The sequence below is a fragment of the Symphalangus syndactylus genome, chromosome 15 (genome assembly GCF_028878055.3).
Source record: "Symphalangus syndactylus isolate Jambi chromosome 15, NHGRI_mSymSyn1-v2.1_pri, whole genome shotgun sequence".
Taxonomy (NCBI): domain Eukaryota; kingdom Metazoa; phylum Chordata; class Mammalia; order Primates; family Hylobatidae; genus Symphalangus; species Symphalangus syndactylus.
In genome coordinates, this window is record NC_072437.2 from 46,598,474 (window position 1) to 46,621,217 (window position 22,744).

General features: G+C 38.2%; 1 pseudogene; it reads right to left on the bottom strand.

Moving 5' to 3' along the window:
- Nucleotides 1-12,864: 12,864 nt before the first annotated feature.
- Nucleotides 12,865-14,542, bottom strand: LOC129463737 (serine/threonine-protein kinase RIO3-like; annotated as a pseudogene).
- Nucleotides 14,543-22,744: the final 8,202 nt, after the last annotated feature.

The window sequence follows — 22,744 nt, forward strand, 5'->3', positions numbered from 1 at the left end:
AAGAATTTGAACTTTCTCCAGTCTCTGGCAGTAATGTTTGGGGTCCTTCAACTGATTCTACTGATAGACATGATGAACTCTTTTAATATATTTATCCAAAATGTAGCCTTTAATAGGTCACCATCAATTGGAGATTGCTTCCAAACATGGCTGCAATTTCCTACCCTTATCTGTATCTATGTCCTTTTGCTATGGGATCTTACAGCTCCCCCAATGACGAGGTGGAGTCTATTTTTTCACCCTTAAATCAGGCTTACCCAATAGAATTCAGTGCCAGTGATGGTGTGGCAGTTTCAGGTCCAGGCCTCATGAGGCCTTAAGTGCTTTTGCTTGATTTCTTATGCCCAGGCTAGTCTGCTGGAGGATGAGAGGCCAGTCACCAGAGCCACGTAAGCTTAATTGCCCTGGCTGAGGTCCCAGACATGGGGAGACCCCAGCCAAGATTACTGATATGGTTTGCATTTGTGTCCCTGCCCATATCTCATCTAGAATTATGGTCCCCAGTGTTGGAGGAGGGGCCTGGTGGGAGGTGAGTGGATCATGGGGTCAGATTTCCCCCTTGCTCTTCTTGTGACAGTGAGTGAGTTATCATGAGGCCTGCTTGTTTAAAAGTGTGTGGCCACTTCCCCTCCCCTCTCTCTTCCTCCTGCTCCAGCCATGTAGGATGTCCCTGTTTCCCCTTTGCCTTCCACCATGATTGTGAGTTTCCTGAGGCCTCTCCAGCCATGCTTCCTCTAGAGTCTGCAAAACCATGAGCCAATTAAATCTCCTTTCTTTATAAATTACCCAATGTCAGGTAGTTCTTTATACAATGCAAAAACAGACTAATACAATCAGCAAAGCTATCAGCCTAACTTACAGCTGATGACACTATGTAAAGGTGCTCTGCCATGACCAGATGAACAACTCAGCTGAGCACAGCCAAAATTGCCAACGCTTAGGAGCTGAATCTTTTTTTTTTTTTAGTGACTACATATTGGTATGATTTGTTAGCCAGTCATAGCTAGCCGATATACCATTCTGTTGTATTTCTGTATGTTAATCATATCTATCATCACCCAAGAGATGTTATTGCTGGGGACAATGAACAGTTATTAAGTGACTATACTCTCACCAGGCTGAGCTATGCACATTACAACACAGTTTACCCACAGACACATTTAAGAACTCAAATTTAGCTGATATCTCAAAGCTTCTGATTTAAATATGCAACTATACTCATTTGAAATATTATTTATCACACCAGTTTTTTTGTATACAATATGTTTCTAGGCACAATACAGATTGCCTCTATTATAAACCACGGGGTGTAACCTATAGGAAATAGCACATTTTTTTCTTATTTTACACTATAATTAGTATGTTTAAATCACAGAGTGAATCCAGAATATCAATCTGCTTAGCGTGCCTCCATTTAATTCACTAACAGCATAAAATATATGTACATTTGGCAGTTGAAATGAAAAATAATGAGGCACTTAGAGAAATTAGATTACTACATTATAATATAATAAGACTTTAATGATACAAGTAGCATATACCCCTCATACATTTTGGTATGTGAGAAGCTATACAATTATCAACAGTGTGGATTTTTTCCGTTTGGTTGCCAGAAAGTATTCATGTGATTTATGATCAGATGTGATAATGTTGTTCTATTGGAGTAAAATCTATTATGACACACATCACTTTTATTAATTCTATTCTATTGGATAATTGGAGACCTCCCCTGTTTTATAAAATGACAGACTAGAGACCTCAGCTCATTTTACACTTTTTAATTTCATGCTTTTCTTTGGCTAAATCTTTTTCATAAATTTCAATTCAACAAAACATAAATGTAGCACCAAGTTAAAGCTTAATGAATTGGTTAGAATTAGCCCAGAAGTCAAAGAAACTGGTTTAGTTGTTGTTTAAATATTTCTTCTTAATTGATTTGAAGTTTAGTTGAAGAGAGCCATGCCTGAGTCACTCATATCACTGCTAACATTGAGTATGTATGGGTTTGCTGCTAAGATGTCAGAGCAAATAGAAATAGCTTATGAGTAGTGGGCAAAATTATAATCACATCTGCTGAGAGTTTCAAGATCCCTTGGCATGCAGTCTCCAGCAGATACCTGGCAGACTTGTAAAATGCCACAAAGGAGTGGCTTTTGGTTATGGCATATAGCACTGTCATCTCTTTTTCCAGAATGACAGTGACACATACTCATTTCAGTAAATTGACTTTGCCAAGTGATACATTCATTGGAAAAGTTCAAGCCTAGCAAATAGAAAAAAAAGGACAAGGTAGCATGTTGATGTGGGAGAGATTTGCATGGTATTTTATAATGTGTCAAGACTAGATTAACAGCACTGTATTTTTCTCCATTAAAAACAAATTCCAGGTGGGTGTGGTGGTAAAGCCTATAATCCCAGCACTTTGGGAGGCTGAAGTGGGAGGATGGCTTGAGCCCACAGGTTCAAATCCATCCTGGGCAACATAGTGAGACCCTGTCTCTACAAAAAGTTTAAAACATTAGCTAGGCATGATGGCGCATGCCTGTAGCTGCAGCTACTTTGGAGGCTGAGATGGGAGAATTGCTTGAGCTTGGGAGGTAAATGCTGCAGTGATTTGTGATTCCCATCACAGCACTCCAGCCTCGGTGACAGAGTGAGACCCTTTGTCAAAAAAAAAAAAAAAAAAATCAGTATGAGTACTATCTTGGCACAGCTGGATAGAATTATCTACCTAAACACATAATCAGCAAAAACTAATAGCTTTGCTAAGGTCAGATGATTTCATTGTTCTTTTTGGGAGTTTTTTTGTTTAGTTGCATTTACCACTTTAGATGGACAACTTAGTGCCATTTTTCCTGAGCTCTTTTAAAATAATTTTTAAGTTGAAAACCACAAACTAATCGAAAGTCAACTACCAAACAAAAGTGACAAACTGATAATAATGTCATCTTATGAAGTCAGTGGAATCATCTTTCCTCCTGCTATGGTCTGATATCTGTATCCCTCCAAAATAATATGCTAAAATGCTAAACCCCAAGGTGATGGTTAGGAGGTGGGACCTCTGGGAGGTGACTCCTCATGCCTGGGTTAGTGCCCTTATAAGATAGACACAAGGAAGCCCATTAACGAAGAGGACAACACAATAAAAAGGTAATATCTATGAGAAAGTGAGCCCTTCCCAGACACCTAATCCACTGGTAGCTTGATCTTGAACTTCCCAGCCTCTGGAACTGTGAGAAATTAATTCCTATTGTTTATAAGATACCCAGATTAAGGTAGTTTGTTATAAGAGTCCCAACCGACTAAGACACCTTCCTTACTTAACAACATGTCTTATAAGGTCTAGTACTAATAGGAGACATAGGAAGCTCTGCCTTGAGTGGAAATGATCTGACTTACAGAATTTAGTGTTAGAGGGAAAAGAATGAGTTTCCTAGCTTCTTATTTGAGGTGTGGGAGGTAGAACACAAGGATAGAGGTAAAGGTCCAGGATGGATCGAGCATTGGAAGGAGTTTGGTTCTAAAAACTTTTAGGTACAGATGGGCATCTGAGACTAACTGTGCTATCTGGTGGCAAAACACACAGAGGAAACTAAAATAAGATCCTGGACTTCAGCCAGACCAGAAGTCTCAGGCTCCCGAACTACAGTTACCAAAGAGTGATGCAAGGCAATGAGTAAACCAGGTAGGCAGGTGGGACACACAAGAAGAAATTGCGTCAGAAGCTCCTGAAGGAAGCCTTCAGATATCGAGAAAACTATAGGTCATTATATACTGAGCAGAGTGATTCAGAAACATTTAACAAGTTGGACCACAGCAGCCACTTCCTTCTTCAACCAGGAGGAAGCTGCTAATATATTTCCCACTAAATATATTAGTGAGCCAAGCTCAAGTTCAAATATACAAAGCCCCAGGGTTGAATGGCAGTAAATTATTCCAAGAATATATAATATAAATATAACTCATAGGCAATACCTTTTATTCTTCATGCTACTCTCTTGCACAGCATCGCAATTTGATCTTTCACTCTGCATCATGTGCAGTCCAGTTGAACCCAATTTACTGATATAGAAAGAGAATCAGAGTATTGGTGACTTGTTCATAGTGCCCCAAGTAGTAAGGGGCAGAATTGAACTAGAATTTAAGGCTTGTAACAGCTGGCTGAGCCTTTTCCCCTCTATTGCAGGCCTTAGCACACTATGTCTGTAAAGGGCCATTGTATGGGATGAATTATGCCTCAACCCCTGCTAATTCATATGTTGAATTCCTAACCCCTACTACTTCAGGATGTGACCTTATTTAGAGATAGAGTCTTTACAGAAGTAAGTTAAAAATGAGGTCATTAGGATGGGTCCTCATTTGATATGACTGGTGTCCTCCTAAGAAGAGGAAAATGTGGACTCAGGCAGAGAGGGAAGACAATGTGAAGATACACGGAGAAGATGGCCATCTACAAGCCAAGGAGAGAGGCCTGGAACACATCCTTCTCTTCCAGCCCTCGGAAGGAATCAACCCTGGCAACACCTTGATCTCAGACTTTTATGCTCCAGAACTGTGAGACAATAAATTTCTGTTGTTTAAGCCACCCAGTCTGTGGTGCTTTGTTGCAGTAGACCTAGCAACCGAATAAGGCCATAAAGTAAACATCTCTGGCTTTATGGACCATAAGGTCTTTGTCACAATTACTCAACTTTGCTGTTACAGCACAAAAGTGGCCATAAACAATATGCAAATGACAGGGTAGAGATATGTTCCAATAAAACTTTATTTACAAAAACAACCATTGTAGGCTGCAGTTTGTCACTGCCATTCTACACTTCGTTGCTCTGAAAGTGGGTGCTTAGAAGGTTATGAATGGCCAAGTGTAGGCCCAGAGGCACATGGTAATGAAAGAAGTTGGCTGGAAATCTGCAAAATTGAAAACAACAATGGCAACAATTATCTTCAGATTATTCTCAGTCCCCCTTGGGAATGACTTTCTACATGGTTTGTAGTGACTGCCAAACTTTGTATGCAGGCACATTATTGTGGGTTAAAGATGGCTACTTTATTTTATTTTTTTGGCTACTCTTCCCATCCAACAGGTGGAATCTATTTACTTCCCCTTAAATTGGGGATGGCCCTGTGATTTGTTTCGACCACTGGGAATGCCACAGAAGTAAAGCCATACCAGTACCAGGCCTAAGTCTTAAGAGACCTGGAACTTTTGAAGGGTTTTTTGTGTCTCTATTTCCTTCAGTTCTGCTCTGATTTTAGTTATTTCTTGCCTTCTGCTAGCTTTTGAATGTGTTTGCTCTTGCTTTTCTAGTTCTTTTAATTGTGATGTTAGGGGGTCAATTTTGGATCTTTCCTGCTTTCTCTTGTAGGCATTTAGTGCTATAAATTTCCCTCTACATACTGCTTTGAATGTGTCCCAGAGATTCTGGTATGTTGTGTCTTTGTTATCGTTGGTTTCAAAGAACATCTTTATTTCTGCCTTCATTTCGTTATGTACCCAGTAGTCATTCAGGAACAGGTTGTTCAGTTTCCAAGTAGTTGAGCGGTTTTGAGTGAGTTTCTTAATCCTGAGTTCTAGTTTGATTGCACTGTGGTCTGAGAGACAGTTTGCTATAATTTCTGTTCTTTTACATTAAAAACCCTTCAAAAAATTAATGAATCCAGGAGCTGGTTTTTTGAAAAGATCAACAAAATTGATAGACCGCTAGCAAGACTAATAAAGAAGAAAAGAGAGAAGAATCAAATAGATGCAATAAAAAAGGATAAAGGGGATATCACCACTGATCCCACAGAAATACAAACTACCATCAGAGAATACTACAAACACCTCTACGCAAATAAACTAGAAAATCTAGAAGAAATGGATAAATTCCTCAACACATACACCCTCCCAAGACTAAACCAGGAAGAAGTTGAATTTCTGAATAGACCAATAACAGTCTCTGAAATTGTGGCAATAATCAACAGCTTACCAACAAAAAGAGTCCAGGACCAGATGGATTCACAGCCAAATTCTACCAGAGGTACAAGGAGGAACTGGTACCATTCCTTCTGAAACTATTCCAATCAATAGAAAAAGAGGAAATCCTCCCTAACTCATTTTATGAGGCCAGCATCAAACTGATACCAAAGTTGGGCAGAGACACAACCAAAAAAGAGAATTTTAGACCAATATCCTTGATGAACATTGATGCAAAAATCCTCAATAAAATACTGGCAAACCGAATCCAGCAGCACATCAAAAAACTTATCCACCATGATCAAGTGGACTTCATCCCTGGGATGGAAGGCTGGTTCAACATATGCAAATCAATAAATGTAATCCAGCATATAAACAGAACCAAAGACAAAAACCACATGATTATCTCAATAGATGCAGAAAAGGCCTTTGACAAAATTCAACAACTCTTCATGCTAAAAACTCAATAAATTAGGTATTGATGGGACGTATCTCAAAATAATAAGAGCTATCTATGACAAACCCACAGCCAATATCATACTGAATGGGCAAAAGCTGGAAGCATTCTCTTTGAAAACTGGCACAAGACAGGGATGCCCTCTCTCACCACTCCTATTCAACATAGTGTTGGAAGTTCTGGCCAGGGCAATCAGGCAGGAGAAGGAAATAAAGGGTATTCAATTAGGAGAAGAGGAAGCCAAATTGTCCCTGTTTGCAGATGACATGATTGTATATCTAGAAAACCCCATTGTCTTAGCCTAAAATCTCCTTAAGCTGATAAGCAACTTCAGCAAAGTATCAGGATACAAAATCAATGTACAAAAATCACAAGCATTCTTATACACCAATAACAGACAAACAGAGAGCCAAATCATGAGTGAACTCCCATTCACAATTGCTTCAAAGAGAATAAAATACCTAAGAATCCAACTTACAAGGGATATGAAGGACCTCTTCCAGGAGAACTACAAACCACTGCTCAATGAAATAAAAGAGGATACAAACAAATGGAAGAACATTCCATGCTGATGGGTTGGAAGAATCAATATTGTGAAATTACCTGCCCAAGGTAATTTATAGATTCAATGCCATCCCCATCAAGCTACCAATGACATTCTTCACAGAATTGGAAAAAACTACTTTAAAGTTCATATGGAACAAAAAAGAGCCCATATCACCAAGTCAATCCTAAGCCAAAAGAACAAAGCTGGAGGCATCACGCTACCTGACTTCAAATTATATTACAAGGCTACAGTAACCAAAACAGCATGGTACTGGTACCAAAACAGAGATATAGATCAATGGAACAGAACAGAGCCCTCAGAAATAATGCCGCATATCTACAACTATCTGATCTTTGACAAACCTGACAAAAACAAGCAATGGGGAAAGGATTCCCTATTTAATAAATGGTGCTGGGAAAACTGGCTAGTCATACGTAGAAAGCTGAAACTGGATCCCTTCCTTACACCTTATACAAAAATTAATTCAAGATGGATTAAAGACTTACATGTTAGACCTAAAACCATAAAAACCCTAGAAGAAAACCTAGGCATTACCATTCAGGGCATAGGCATGGTCAAGGACTTCATGTCTAAAACACTAAAAGCAATGGCAACAAAAGCCAAAATTGGCAAATGGGATCTAATTAAACTAAAGAGCTTCTGCACAGCAAAAGAAACTACCATCAGAGTGAACAGGCAACCTACAAAATGGGAGAAAATTTTTGCAACCTACTCATCTGACAAAGGGCTAATATCCAGAATCTACAATGAACTCAAACAAATTTACAAGAAAAAACAAACAACCCATCAAAAAGTGGGCGAAGGAGATGAACAGACACTTCTCAAAAGAAGACATTTATGCAGCCAAAAACACATGAAAAAATGCTCATCATCACTGGCCATCAGAGAAATGCAAATCAAAACCACAATGAGATACCATCTCACACCAGTTAGAATGGCCATCATTAAAAAGTTAGGAAACAACAGGTGCTGGAGAGGATGTGGAGAAATAGGAACACTTTTACACTGGTGGTGGGACTGTAAACTAGTTCAACCATTGTGGAAGTCAGTGTGGCAATTCCTCAGGGATCTAGAACTAGAAATACCATTTGACTCAGCCATCCCATTACTGGGTATATACCCAGAGGACTGTAAATCATGCTGCTATAAAGACACATGCACACGTATGTTTATTGCAGCACTATTCACAGTAGCAAAGACTTGGAACCAACCCAAATGTCCAACAACAATAGACTGGATTAAGAAAATGTGGCACATATACACCATGGAATACTATGCAGCCATTAAAAATGATGAGTTCATGTCCTTTGTAGGGACATGGATGAAACTGGAAATCATCGTTCTCAGTAAACTATCACAAGGACAAAAAACCAAACACCACATGTTCTCACTCATAGGTGGGAATTGAACAATGAGAACACATGGACACAGGAAGGGGAACATCACACTCCGGGGACTGTTGTGGGGTGGGGAGAAGGGGGAGGAATAGCATAGGAGATGTACCTAATGCTAAATGACGAGTTAATGGGTGCAGCACACCAACATGGCAGATGTATACATATGTAACACACCTGCACATTGTGCACATGTACCCTAAAACTTAAAGTATAAAAAAAAAAAAAAAGAGAGACCTGGAACTTGTGCATTCACTCTCTTGGAGCTCTTATAAAGAGATCCAGCTACCCTTCTGGAAAGACTACATAGAAACAGGGAGAGAGATGTCCAGCAGGTCCCTACATATTCCAGCCATCCCAGCTGTGGCATCAGACTGTCCTCGCAGTCTCAGCTGAGCTTCCACTGAGTAGCCTCTTATTTTTTTCTGCTTCCATTCTACCAGGAAAATGTAACCTCTTGAGTGCCCCAGCTGATGCCACATGGGAACAATCCATTCCTGCCCAGCCTGTCTAAGTTGCAGAACCATGTGCAAATTCATGATTGTTGTTTCAAGGCACTAAATTTGGATAGTTTGTTATACAGTGATAGGTATCTGACAAAGAGAGCACAGTGCCCTCCATTTGCCCAGGATGTCTACTCTTAGCCCAACATAAGTTTCCCTCATCAAGTAGTATTTAGTGTTCCTAATGCCTTGTGTCCAAGTGTTCTTGGACTTTCCATCAAGACTCATGTACCTTGAGGAAATTTCAGACATTATAGTAAGTGGCTGGGATGGGAACAAAGGGGACTGTGTGGTAAAGACCTGTAATATTAGAACTTACCTCTTTGACCTAAATGCCCTACTGTGGTTACAAGACATTTTTGGTGGAAATGTAGTAAGGAGAAATATTCTTAATCTAAAGCACAGTATCAAATTATCCTTACCATCATCTTACTTTTAGGAGCTACAAAGACATAGCATGAGCATGAAGTTATCCAGTTCATTCTCATTCCAGTTGAGTCGTTGGCTCTTTGGCCTTCTGCAGAGGGCACCCTTATTTGTCATTTTTTGTAGCCTTTCCTATTTTATCAGTCTACACTGTGTTCTAAAGTAAGTTTTGTAGCTGAACATCACCCATGCTTCTTAAGATGCAGAGTTAGATTATGTGCCTCTTATTTAAGGAAGAAAATGTCTGGCCTTTTCTCAAATAGGAGAAACTACGGACTTGAATAATTGACTTGATTCAATGACTGAATCATTTTCTAGAATGACTTGAATTATTTTTCAGAGCTAATGTTTTTGTATGGCTATACTAGAGACTATAATCAGAGTGACCACTTGGGTAAGACCATTCATTCCTTACCATTGACAGATGACATTTACTAATGAACAGCTATCCCTTGTCATTTCCTCCTCAGAAACCACTGACAGAAACTCCCCTAGAAACACATGAAGTCTCCTTTGTTCTTGCCATAAAACTATATATATGTATTACATATGCATACGTACTCCTTCAAAATTACTTTTTTACTAGATTATATATATTTCAGTAACTTCTAATTTATAAAAGGTATGTGCGTAAAAGAAATATGTATACATGTATATAATATACATATTGCAAATAAGAAGTAATTTTGGAAAAAAAAAGATATAAATAAAACTGAGAAGTTAGGATGAGCTTCTGGGACCCTGACATTGGCAGACTCTGAGGAGCTTACTGTCTGGATGATTCGTCCCTTGCACAAAGTAAATTTCTTCCAAATTCCTCTTTTTCACCTGCGCTCATAATACTACCTAAAATTGTGCCAATTAGATTCATTAAGGTTATTATCTGCTTGCTAAAATGTATAGAATTATCACAGTGTTATGGGCTGTGAGTTCTTCACACATTTGTAAATTGGCACAACAAAATAATACTTAGAATTTGGCTTGCAACTTAGTTGACACCATGCATTCCTATGGTTTATATTTTAAATTTTATTCCTCATTATCATCATGTGATTTAGGCAAAGGACAATTACAATTTCTTACCAGAGGAATATCAGACACAGGGTTTAATTGTCTTTTTCTAACTTCAACCCAAGAGCCATCCCGCAAATAGGTTCTGAAATGTGGTTTTAGGAAAATGAAGTAAATGGTTTCTGGTAGTGAGTATGGAGAAGAGGATAGGAAATACAGAAGGAGAAATGAAGAACAACAAGGCCCTGGGCTTGTGGTTGTCAGTGGAGAGGGGTGCCATGCGCCAAGAGAACAGTATAAAAAGGGAAGTGAGAAAACAATTTCAAAACTCTTTTAAATAATCCCTGCCATTAGCAATGAGGAAGAAAAGCTCTGTTTTGTCATCCTTCTCCTGTCCTCTCTGAATGACTGGGTCTGCTCTCAGGACATAGGTCTTCGGCCACATTTCAACTATATTAATAGTTGGGTATATTTTGTGTGATATCTTAGCAACATGAATGCTATGTACACAGTTGTATTTTTTTAAAGTGGTCAGTTGAAACAACTGCTTTTTAGATTTTTGGAATAAAGTCAATTTTTAAACTCAGAATTCCCTACCTATGTTTCAGGGTTGCTTTCTTGCTGTTATGTCTCTAAAGAGAGTGGACCACATCTTAAAAAAGGACTCGCTTTAGAAAAAGCATCTTGTGTCCATCAGTTCAATAAACTGGGGACAGACTGAGACAATTACATCATAAACTCTTATTTTTAAAATGAATTAAAAAGCAACTTTTTTGACAGGTGACTTTGCAATTCACAGATTTCCTGATACTGTTCTCTAAATCTAAAACAACCTCATTGTACATGCTCATAAGCATCTATAAATATAAATACTAGAGCATATTTCCAGTAAACTGAGGGAAGACAGTTATAAGCATACCTTGGAGATACTGTGGATTCAATTTCTGATCACCATAATAAAATAAGTCATATAAATTTTTGGTTTCCTAGTGCATATAAAACTTATGTTTATACCGTAGTCTCAAGTATGCAATAGCATTATGTCTATAAAAACAATGTACCTACTTGAGTTACAAAATACTTTAAAATGCTAATGATCATCTGAGCCTTCAGTGAGTCTTGTTTGCTAGTGGAAGGTCTTATCTCTATGCTGATGGATGCTGACTCATCAGGGTGGTGGTTGCTGAGGTTGGGATGGCTGTGGCAATTTCTCAGAATAAGACAATGAAGTTTGCCACATCGATTGATCTTCATTTTATGAAAAATTTCTTGGTAACATGTGATACTGTTTGATAGCATTTTACCCACAGTAGAACTTCTTTCAAAATTGGAGTCAATCCTGTCAAATCCTGCCACTGATTTTTCGTCTAGGTTTATGGACTATTTTAGATCAGTTCTCATTTCAACAATGTTCACAGCATCTTCACCAGTAGATTCCATCTCAAGAAACCACTATTTTTGCTTATTCATTAGAAGAAACTCCTTATCCCTTCAAGTTTTATCACAGTATTGTTAACAATTCAGTCACATCTTCAGGCTCTACTTCTAATTCTAGTTCTCTTGCTATTTCAACAACATCTGCAGTTGCTTCCTCCACTGAAGTCTTGAGCCCCTTGGACTCATCCGTGAGAATTGGAATTAATGTCTTCCAAACTCCTATTAAAGTTGATATTTTGACCTCCTCTGATGAACCATGAAGGTTCTTAATGGCAGCTAGAATGGTGAATCCTTTCCAGAGGTTTTTCAATTTATTTTGCCCAGATCTGTCAAAGGAATAATTTTCCATGGCAGCTATCGCCTTACAAAATGTATTTTTTAAATAATATATTTGAAAGTTGAAATGACTCCTTGATCCATGGGAAGCAGAGTGGATGTTCTGTTAGCAGACATGAAAACAACCTTAATCTCCTTGTGTATCTCCAACAGAGGTCTTAGGTGGCTAAAAGTCTTTTTCTGAGTAGTAGGTCTCAACAATGGGCTTAGAATATTCATTTAACCTTGCTGTAAAAGGATGCCCTGTCATCTAGGCTTTGTTTTTCCATTTCTAGAGCACAGGCAGAGCAGATTTAGTATAATTTTTAAAGGCCCTGGTACTTCAGAAATGGTAAGTGAGCATTGGCTTTAACTGTAAGTCACTAGCTGCATTAGCTTCTAATAAAAAAGTCAGTCTGTCCTTTAAAGCTTTGAAGACAGGCATTGACTTCTCTAACTATAAAAGTCCCAGATGGCATTTTTTCCTCAATAGACAGCTATTTCATCTACATAGAAAATCTGTTTTTTAGTGTAGTTACATTCATCAATTATCTTAGATCTTCCGGATAATTTGCTATAGCTTCTACATCAGCATTTGCTGCTTCACCTTGCACTTTTTTTTAGAGGTAGTGAGATTTTATTTTCTCAATGCTGAGCTAAAAATTCCACACATTTGGCACATGGGTTATAAGGAGGGGGAAAAGCAGAGAAACACCACTATGTACCTCTCATGTTTTGGTACTGCGAGTACAACCATAACTTTGTTTGCTATTGGCAACTGGCAATCACCTCTGTGTTTACATTGAAAGCAGCGGGCATTGGTGGTATTCACCATACAATACTGGTGGACATGAAGCAGCTTTCTTTCCATTCTTCTGAATGTGATCTTCATTCATTTTCTCCAAAGCTTCTATCTTAGCTAAAAAAATCCCCTTCATTATCTGCTGAGATGTTTAAAGCAGCATTGAAGAGGTCTCATTCATTAATGGCTTTCCTTACTACTCCTTTCTGGAAAAACTGTGAGACATTTTATAGTCATGGAGCAGTGATTCCAGTCCATTAAGACAATTTGGTTCTTCTGACTAACTGATGTCAAACAACCAGACCTTTGCAGCATGCCAAAGTATGTTATACTTGCTGAGGTTGGTATGAAAAAGTGTACATCCATTACATAACTGCTGCATCAAATGATGAGTTTGTTAGTAGATTTCTTTCGTTCCTTCACTACTGAACTTTACTTCTTTTAATTTAGGTGCTGGAACATAATCATGGCCAATAAAAGACATAACTAAAATGTATTTCATGCACTCAAGTTGTATAACTGTTGGACGAGGAATTCTAGTTCTCTGCATTCTTGTGAGATTGTGGATTTCGCTTTCTGCCCACATGTGGATAATCTTATGTGGACTTAGTTTACTGAAGTGATCTTTAAACCTAAGATCATCTTTAACTTATTTGTCATGAATCTTCCACTCATTAAGGGTTGTTGTAAATACCATGATGGCACATTCTGTAGGTATAACTTTACTATATTTCTTTTCATCCTCTTGCTCTTTCTGTATACATGAAAGACAATAGATTTCTCTCCTGTACTAATAGTCAGTGATTGTCTCAAACATTCCAGAGTTGACAATTTTTACATAAGAAAACATGTCTCAGGATCAACTGCATTTTCTTCCGTAGAATGCTCCTTTTTCTTGTGGAGGCAGGCACTTTGCTGTTCTTCTGAGTAGGCATGGTGTTTTGAAGCATCAAAAGCTTTGTTTGGTATTCTTAAATCCATTCTGTCTTCTACCTGAAATGCAGGTACAAATTTTTCCATTCTTGCTGGATTCTTTCCAAACATACTACTTCATGATGTTTGGTGGCAATGCCTTTTCCTTTTCCAATAAAACCATTTTTGGGAGTGGGAACTGGTTTTGCTAGTCAGTAGAGATCATCATGAGTATCTTGCCAGTCAGCATCATCTTCAGAGCTATCACTGTCTTCATCAGGATGCACTTTTCAATAATTTTCAAAGGACATGGAAACTTTTCTATCTCTATTGAATTTTCTTTTCTTTATGTCTAATTGTGCATCATATTCTTTGCCAAATTCCATCTATAATATCTGAGCCAACATTAGGTCACTGGAAGTGTCAATGTTTTCTTCAGTAATAAATGGTCTTTTAGCAACAGCTACTTGAGGAAAAGTTACAGTTTCTTCCCCTAACTGCAGTTCTTTGACCAACTGTTCACTCATTATATCACCAAACTATAAGATACTGTCATTTGAAGGGTAGCCCATGGACACTTACTGGGTCCCCAGGCCACTGCTGGCTTGGGCTTAGGCAATGTCACTTCTGCCAGATTTTGGGGGGGAAGAAGTTCAGTAACAAGAGCAGAGCAGAGAGGTGCTAGGACAGGAAGCAGGCTCTACCAAGGAGATAGGTGGAGCCAAAGTAACCAGAACTGAAGTGACAGATCCATCTCGCATTTTTATGTGATAAAGATAGTTTCGATAGTTTCTATCCCTAAGCTTCATGAATGAACCTCTGCCAGCTTCAAGCTTTTCTCCTCTGCATCTTCCTCACCTCTCTCAGCCTTCACAGAATAGAAGACAGTTAGGGCCTTGCTCTGGATTAGGCTTTGGCTTAAGGGGATGTTGGTGCTAGTTTGATCTTCTATCCAGACAACTAAACTTTCTCATATCAGCAATAAAGCTGTCTTGCTTTCTTAATATTTGTATGTTCACTAGAGTAGCACATTTAATTCCCTTCAAGAACTTTTCTTTTATATTCACAACTTGGTGAACCGTTTGGTGAAAAAAATCTAGCTTTTGCCCTATCTTGGCTTTCAATGTGCCTTTCTCATTAAGCTTAATTATTTCTAACTTTTGATTTAAAGTGAGAGATGAGTCACTCTTCCTTTTACTTGAGTACTTATACGCCATTGTAGAGTTTTTAATTTGTCTCATTTCAGTATTGTGTCTTAGGGAATAGGAAGGTGCAAAGAGAAGAAGAGAGGTGGTAATAGCCAGTTAGTGGAGCTGTCAAAACACACACGACATTTACCTACTGTTTTTGCCATCTTATATGGGTGGGGTTCCTGATACCCAAAAACAATTGTAATAGTAACATCAAAGATCACTTACCACAGGTCACCATAATAGATACAATATTAATTTTAAAAGTTTAAAATATTGCAAGAATTACCAAAATTTGACACAAGTGTGCACATGACATTGGAAACATGGGGCTGATAGACTTGCTTAGTTCAGGGTTGCCACAGTGTCTGTGAAGCACAATAAAGTGAAGTAGAAAACAGTGGAGGTATACCTATAATTAATGTTCACTGTGTAATCTAAATGGAAATTAAATATAGGGGTTCACAAGCTAAATACATCTTAGAGACCCTTTAATCCAAGGAGGTAAGAGGAGAGAGACCATCCCCTTGGTAACCAGAAAGGTGTATATGTACCTTTAGTGTGTTCTTTTTCCCCTAGACTCAACTGGGAATAATGTTTAACCACATGTTTTTTCTTACATGCCTAGTTTGAATAACAGTTATACAACTGTATGCTACTTGCAGCTCTTGATCTTCATTATCAACATTTAAGTGTTCTTTGGGGGCTGTTTTAAGACATGCTTTACATTATGGATATTGATGTCACCTCTTTTTCACCCTCTGATTGAAGCTGCAGCCTTCCTTAGATAATAAGATTTTCCGAATTCTAACCTCTAGTTAGATGCAAATCAGAGGTTTTTGGGGGCATATACCATGGTTTGTTTTATAGTTAAACAAGTTAAATAATTAGTATCTTAGTTCGGGATGCTGTAACAAAGTATGATAAACTGGGTCACTTATAAACAGCAGAAATGTATTTCTCACAGTCCTGGTGGCTGGAAGCCCAAGATCAGGGTGCCAGCATGCTCAGTTCTGGTGAGGGCCCTCTTCTGGGATGTAGACTGCCAGTTTTTCATTGTAGCTTCACATAGTAGAAATTGATTGAGCTAACTCTATTTGCCTTTTTATAAGAACACTAATTCCATCATAGGGGTTCCACCCTCATGACCTAGTTACCTCCAAAAGGGCTCACCTCCTCATACCATTCTGTTGGGGGTTAGGGTTTCAACATATGAATTTGGCAGTGGGATACATAAACACACAATCCATGATAGTGGAGTAATGGTGAATTCTCCCTGTTTGCATTTAAATGGTTTGTAAAATCCCTCTAGGTGAAATAGCATATTGTATGGAATCATAGGAGGAGATTTTAGCATGTGAGCCACAGTGAGACAGAAAGCACATAGGATTTGTGCTAAGACAGACATGAATTCATTTCCTAGCTCTGCAAAACAGGGCTGAAGATTCCTGAACCTTCTGAATTCCAGCAGAGAAAATCTGGTCCTAAACCAATTATCTAGTTACGTCTTTATCTATAGAATATATATCAACTTGTCTGCTTCAAGAAATTAAATTGGGACAATTGACACTGATCATCAGCTGCTTTCTGTAAATCAGTAAAACAAAATTATTATTTTTCTTAAATTCAAACATTATTTGTATTATATAGATCTTACTAATTTTCCTCCAAATTTAGTATTGATTTGTATGATATTGAGCAAATTCATATGCTATTCCAGCATATCAAATCTACCTTAGCAAAATTTAACAGATCATCTTTTAATATTTCGCTACTCCTGCTTAACAATCCTCAGTATCTCTATTGTCTCATACCTACATGTGGCGTCTGGGTGAAGGTAGATTAAGGCATAGGGAGAATCCTATTTTCTGGACTTTTATTTCTTTATTTCTGACCCCATCATACATCAAACCATCAATATGTAAAGTTCTTTGTGACAGTTTTTGAATTATTCCATGTCTGCATTTTGACAGCAGGAATAATGGTTTTAAGGACAGACACTCATCTTCCCAGTAAGTAAGAAAAGATGGGAATGCAATGTTTCTCTTCACTTTATGAGTGTATTGTTATTTGTCATTTATTAACATTGTTTTGACTATTCTCATCATCAATCATTTTTCATGACCAGACTTTATTCTTTGGCAACACATCTCCCATTTCCTGTTGAGAAATCCCCTCTGGGAGACATTAATTCAACTACTGAGGGCCATTCTGTTTTCTTTTACAGGCAATGACTGCACAGCCTGCAAGAAGCCTGTTTTGGACATTAGTTGTTAATGTAAGTAATAATGATAATGAATTGCCCACTTGAATGTTGTATACATATTGCTAAAAGAGTTGCCTTTTAAAAATAGATAATGAATAGAATAGGCTTTGGACAAATGTGACCTCTGAATGAAGGCATCTTCTTATTTATTAACAGCCAAGGTGTTCTGAGTCCATGTCTTCCAGGCCAGTGACCCGGATTGTAAAGGTCACTTAACATACTGTCATTTCATGACTTCTGGCTTTCTCATGATGGATTAAAACAACAAAGGAATCAGAGAGAAAAAAAGGGAGGGGGAGCTGATGGGAGGCAAATTCAATGAGACATTCCATTGCTTTTTCTGTAGTTTCTGGTTCCTAGTGAGAGGTGAGAGCAGCATCCTGGTGGCCTCCTGTAGAGATGGGGGCTGGTTGGCTGAATCCCTCTCTCTGCTTGAACAGCTCACAAAGAGCTTGTGTGTGCCATGCTGGTAATCCAGCTCATGTGTTTCATCTGCCTCCTGTGAGATAGGGGAATAAAAAATAAGTAAAATACTCTAGAGAAGCTTGAAATGACTGATGATATTGTCATGTGGTATCACTTGGGCTTGCATATTAAGTCATGCTTCTCTGTGCTATGTCTCCCACTCCTTCTGGAAAAGAATTTAAAGTCAAACAGGATAGCTTGATAGGTAGAAAGCAGAAATGTGTACATTGCAGGTTAAATCTGATTTTTTTCTCTGGGAGAAATAAACTAAGAACATGAAAATTGGGGCTCACTACCCAGGTTTTCCTTAGCAGGACTGATTTTGAGAAAGTTGAAGAGTTAGAAAAATCAATGCCCTGTGTTTTGGGTCTGGACTGTGTTTTCAATATTACAATACAATTTAATGTATAATTTCTATGTGTCATTTAGTTGTTCTTATGTTCCATGAATTAATTTATTATTCAAAAACAATGTCAATTATTTTCACCCAGTTTGCAAGTGACATAGCATTTGAGGAAAAAGAGTAAAGCACAAACTTATTTGAAAATATAAAGTTGGGATGGAGTCAAACTCTGAATGGATCTGAACATTGGGCATTTTCTGAGGATTGATGACCAGCTAGGAGGAGTTGATGGTCCTTGGCTGAAACTTGGGCCATTAACTCCAGCCAGTCATTAATTACCTGGAAATGTCCTGGGCTGAGGTCATTATTGCTATTATAAACTGAGTTAATGCCCTGTGCTTTAGCCAATAAGATTATTTGAATTATCTTTATTCTCCATTCAATTTATAATTACAAAAATGTACCAGAGGCAGTCAGACCAGATGATAGATTAATCACATGCAAAATTACATTCTAAATGAATTGTTGTGGATTCATACAGCTACCCAAAGCATTTGAAGAAGCTGATTCCTCTGTGCTCGTATTTATTGAAGTTGATTTGCTAAGCTGCACCCCAATTCCTCTACCCTACTTCCTATCATTGGTTCAAATTCAAGTGAATACATTGAATGAGATTTTCAATTCACAATTGAAAAATTGTATAGATTCAACTTCCTGGAAGATATAATAGTTTGATTTTGGGGTATGAAAAATTGGGATGGTGGGCATGGGGATAGCAGAGTGGGTAGATGTGGGAAGAATATAAGTCCATGAATAAAAAGCTATATAAAACCTAAAACATATATACACAGACACAATTGCTTGACTTTGTGTCATATTTTGCAGTCTTACAATTATTTTTATATTCATTATTTAACTTTACTCTTTCAGTAACACTTTCAGTGAAGTACGGCAGATATTATGATTCCATTTTATATAGGAGAAAATTGAGGTCTGAATGTTTAAGCAATTTGCCTTGTGTGAAATCATTGAAGATGACTAGAGCTGTCCTCAATCCAAGTTTGTTTCTCCAGTGTTAGTCTATAGCAAGGATCATTATTTTGTCCTGGGATGTTCTTTTAAATTTTTATACCGACAGTGACTCAGTACTACTAATAAGTATTAGAATGTCTTTAAAAGCCTTTTTCAAGGTATGTCCAAACTTCTTGAGTTCTTTAGAGGAAGAGTGCTATAGAACTAACAAGTAATACAGTGTTTTGATGCTTCAGGATGAGAAGATCCATTTGCTGTTCTATCTTCTCAGGGTCTGCTTGAGTATTTGTTTTGTTCTTAAGCCATTCATATTTGTGTTAACCTATAACCTAATTAGGTAAATTATTGTATTTATGTCATGTTTTTATATGTCTGTATTCTAGTCTATATGTGGAAAGCCTCTTAAATAAAGAAACCTGCTATGATATAAGCAGAATTTTACTGGCATACTACAGCAAGGAAGAACAATTACAAAGAAGTTCTGAAAAATTATTTGCAAATTAATTAACCAAGAAAGAATGAGTTTTTATTGTTTATGGATTGCCCTAAGAAATTATTAGGATATGATATCAGAAGCAGAATGAACATTTGGATGAAATGATTTTTTTCTGAAGGCAAGGGTCAATGCAAACTAGATGATATTATGAGCTAAGAAGTATTATGCAAGCCATATGGCATTCTGCAGTTATAATTATAAAGCGATTGTTCTCATTCTTACATACCTGGCAGGGGTGATTGTTCCTATTCATCCTCCTGAACCTCTTTTCATGGCCAAGCTCTGGCCAGACCAGAAGGGCAGGCAGAGAAGACTCTCATTCCAGATCTACACTACTGTTAGAATCTCTAGATAATACGTTGTCTCAGAAACAACAAACAACAGTTTAGAGTCAGACTAGGGTCTCTTTGTTTCTCCTTTCATCAAATGAGTTGGATTATGTGATAAGATAGTGACTATGCAGAAACATTTCTAACTCCAGAGAGTCCACACTTGGCAACTGCAACATTCACAAAAAGTGAGAGCAGAATGATTAGAATCTAGACCAAGGAAACACATCACAGGATCTACTGGGGTCTACCTTGAAGAGCCAGGTGAACATCTTGGAGGTGAATTGTTCTATTTGGCCAGTGGTGTTTCTCCAAGTGCACCTGAAGTTTTAGCAATGACACAGATACCACATTGATAAACTGAGAGAAAATCTGAAACTATGACTTTGATAATTAGTTCTTGAAGAGTTTAGATTGGTCTGATGAGCTTTCAGAGCTATGAAAATATCATTTGTAACATCAGGTAAGATTTAATTTCTTACTACCTTTCCAATTGTGTAAATTTCTCACTATTCCAATTGTATAAATTTCTCACTACCTTTTCCAATTGTATAAACCCCATTATAGGAATTATTACATGAATAATGCATATACAAAAGTAAATTAGTGATTCTTCAGAATAGCCTGTGTGGCTTCATTTTGTAAGTTCCTGGGCACATGCTATAAGGAGACCTGTTTCCCATGGGATGTAAAGAAAAGCCAGTAATAATTACCTGATAGATGCAACTGGTTTATTTGTGAGAAACAAGCAAAGGATGGGTTCCATAAATAAAATGGTGCTTAAGAGGGCACAGACTATGTAGTAGTGTAGGAATCATTTAACATGGCAGGTGTGCCAGGTATCTGTTTCGAGAAGGGCAGATTCTGTGGAGTTGAACAACTCTTATAAAGCAGTTGAAGAGTCTCTGAGGAGTAAAAGTGAACTGTACAGAAAAAAATAGCTCCAATATTTATTCCTTACCCTGTTACATGCCTGTCCTCTATGGACAGCACCATAATGATTTTTACAGAAGCACTTTGTTCTTCCAGTCAGAGTCTATTTTTTTTTATGATTAGAAGTTAGGGTTAACAATGTGGGGATATTTTAGGTACCAGAAGGGGCCACTGTGAAGAAGATGACTCTCTGACTAGTTTAGGGTCATGACTAGTAGATAGAATTGTATCCAGAGGATCAGGCAATCCTGGAAAGTGAGCAAGGTATAATCATTCTAGTCATGACCCTACAATTTTGAACTCTCATTCAAGGGAGGTTAAGAGTATCGCATGGGATAGTGCAACATAATAAATCCTATTTCTATTGGTGATTATACTATGGGCCTCAGTCCCTCCTTTGGTTGTGGTTAGAAAGGGTATTTTACTAGTTTGGGTAAAGGGTTGGTTAATATAATCTGAATGTTGATGGGCTCAGTACCCCCAAATCCTACCAATATTAGTAAAATTTTTGGACCACGTGAAGCCTGGTATCTTGCAAAGATCTTCAAGTTATGTCTGCTATATGCTTCTCTGTAAGACAGTGTCCAAACTAGCTATGACCTAATTATGAAAAGGGAAATTCGCTGGAATGTCAGGCAATAAGCCTTTTAAAGAGCATTTAAACTCTTAGTTTCATTTACATAATAAATCTCTTTACCGAGCAAAAATATTCTCTGAAAATGGAGACACAATGAAGACATTTTGCTAATAGCTGACCTATTCTAAGGGAAGTACTAAAGAGTGTTTTTCAAGTAAAGGAAAATGATTCCAAAAGGAAACTCAAAGATTTAAAGAGAAATGAAAGGCAACAGAAAGAGTAAATGTGTGGGTCAATCTAAATGGTTGTTGAGTCAATAAAACCGTGATAGTAATGCACTGCGGGATCTAAAATACGTCGAGCCTTTCCCATCAGCAAGGCCTGGGGTCCCGGCACTGGTGAATCTCAGGATGTCTGTTGCATTTCACAGGTGAGCCACTTGCCTTCTGACCTCTGAGCAAGCTCTTCCCACTTTATATTCTGGTTGCCAGAGTTTTGAGTGGTGAGGGAGTTCTCTTTCCTTTCCAGTTTTGCCTTCTGCTTTCTGTGCCTTGGGTGATCCTTTTCATTCCTGCTGTACCACTCTTGGCCTCTGGAGAGGGGATGCAGCCCGTAGATGCTCTGTGAAGAAAGAATTACCTGAGAGGTCTCTCTCCACTCTTCCGCTCCTCTCTCAGTTTTAGTGAGGTGAATGCCTGGAGTTAAGCCTAGGGGTGTAATTTCTCCCTGCCACAATTTGAGGTCTCCCTAAGATGTGAGGGAAAGAACTAGAGGGTGGTGTAGTCTTCCTTTCTATCTTGGGCCTCCCATCATCATTCACACACAGCCCTAGAAGGCTTGCTGAAAGTTAGACTGGGTACTCATACCTTTTTCAGTGGCCCATTGCTCCCCTCACTCTCTATTTCAGTCAGGCATACAGGAGCTGTGGATCTTTCTTCTTTTTTAATTTTTAATTTTTTTTTGAGATGGGGTCTTGCTCTGTTGCCCAGGCTGGAGTGCAGTGGTGCAATCTCGGCTCACTGCAACCTCTGCCCTTGGGTTCAAGCGATTCTCCTGCCTCAGCCTCCCAGGTAGCTGGGATTACAGGTGCATGCCACCACGCCCTTCTAATTTTTGTATTTTTAGTAGAGATGGGGTTTTGCCATGTTGGCCAGGCTGGTCTTGAACTCCTGACCTCAGGTAATCCACCTGACTTGGCCTCCCAAAGTGCTAAGATTACAGGCATGAGTCACCATGCTCAGCTTTTTCTTCTCTTTTGAGGGCTTGTCACTTTTTGGAGTTTGCTTCATTTAAGTTTCTTTTAGTCCTGTCTAATGGATTTCAAGACAAACT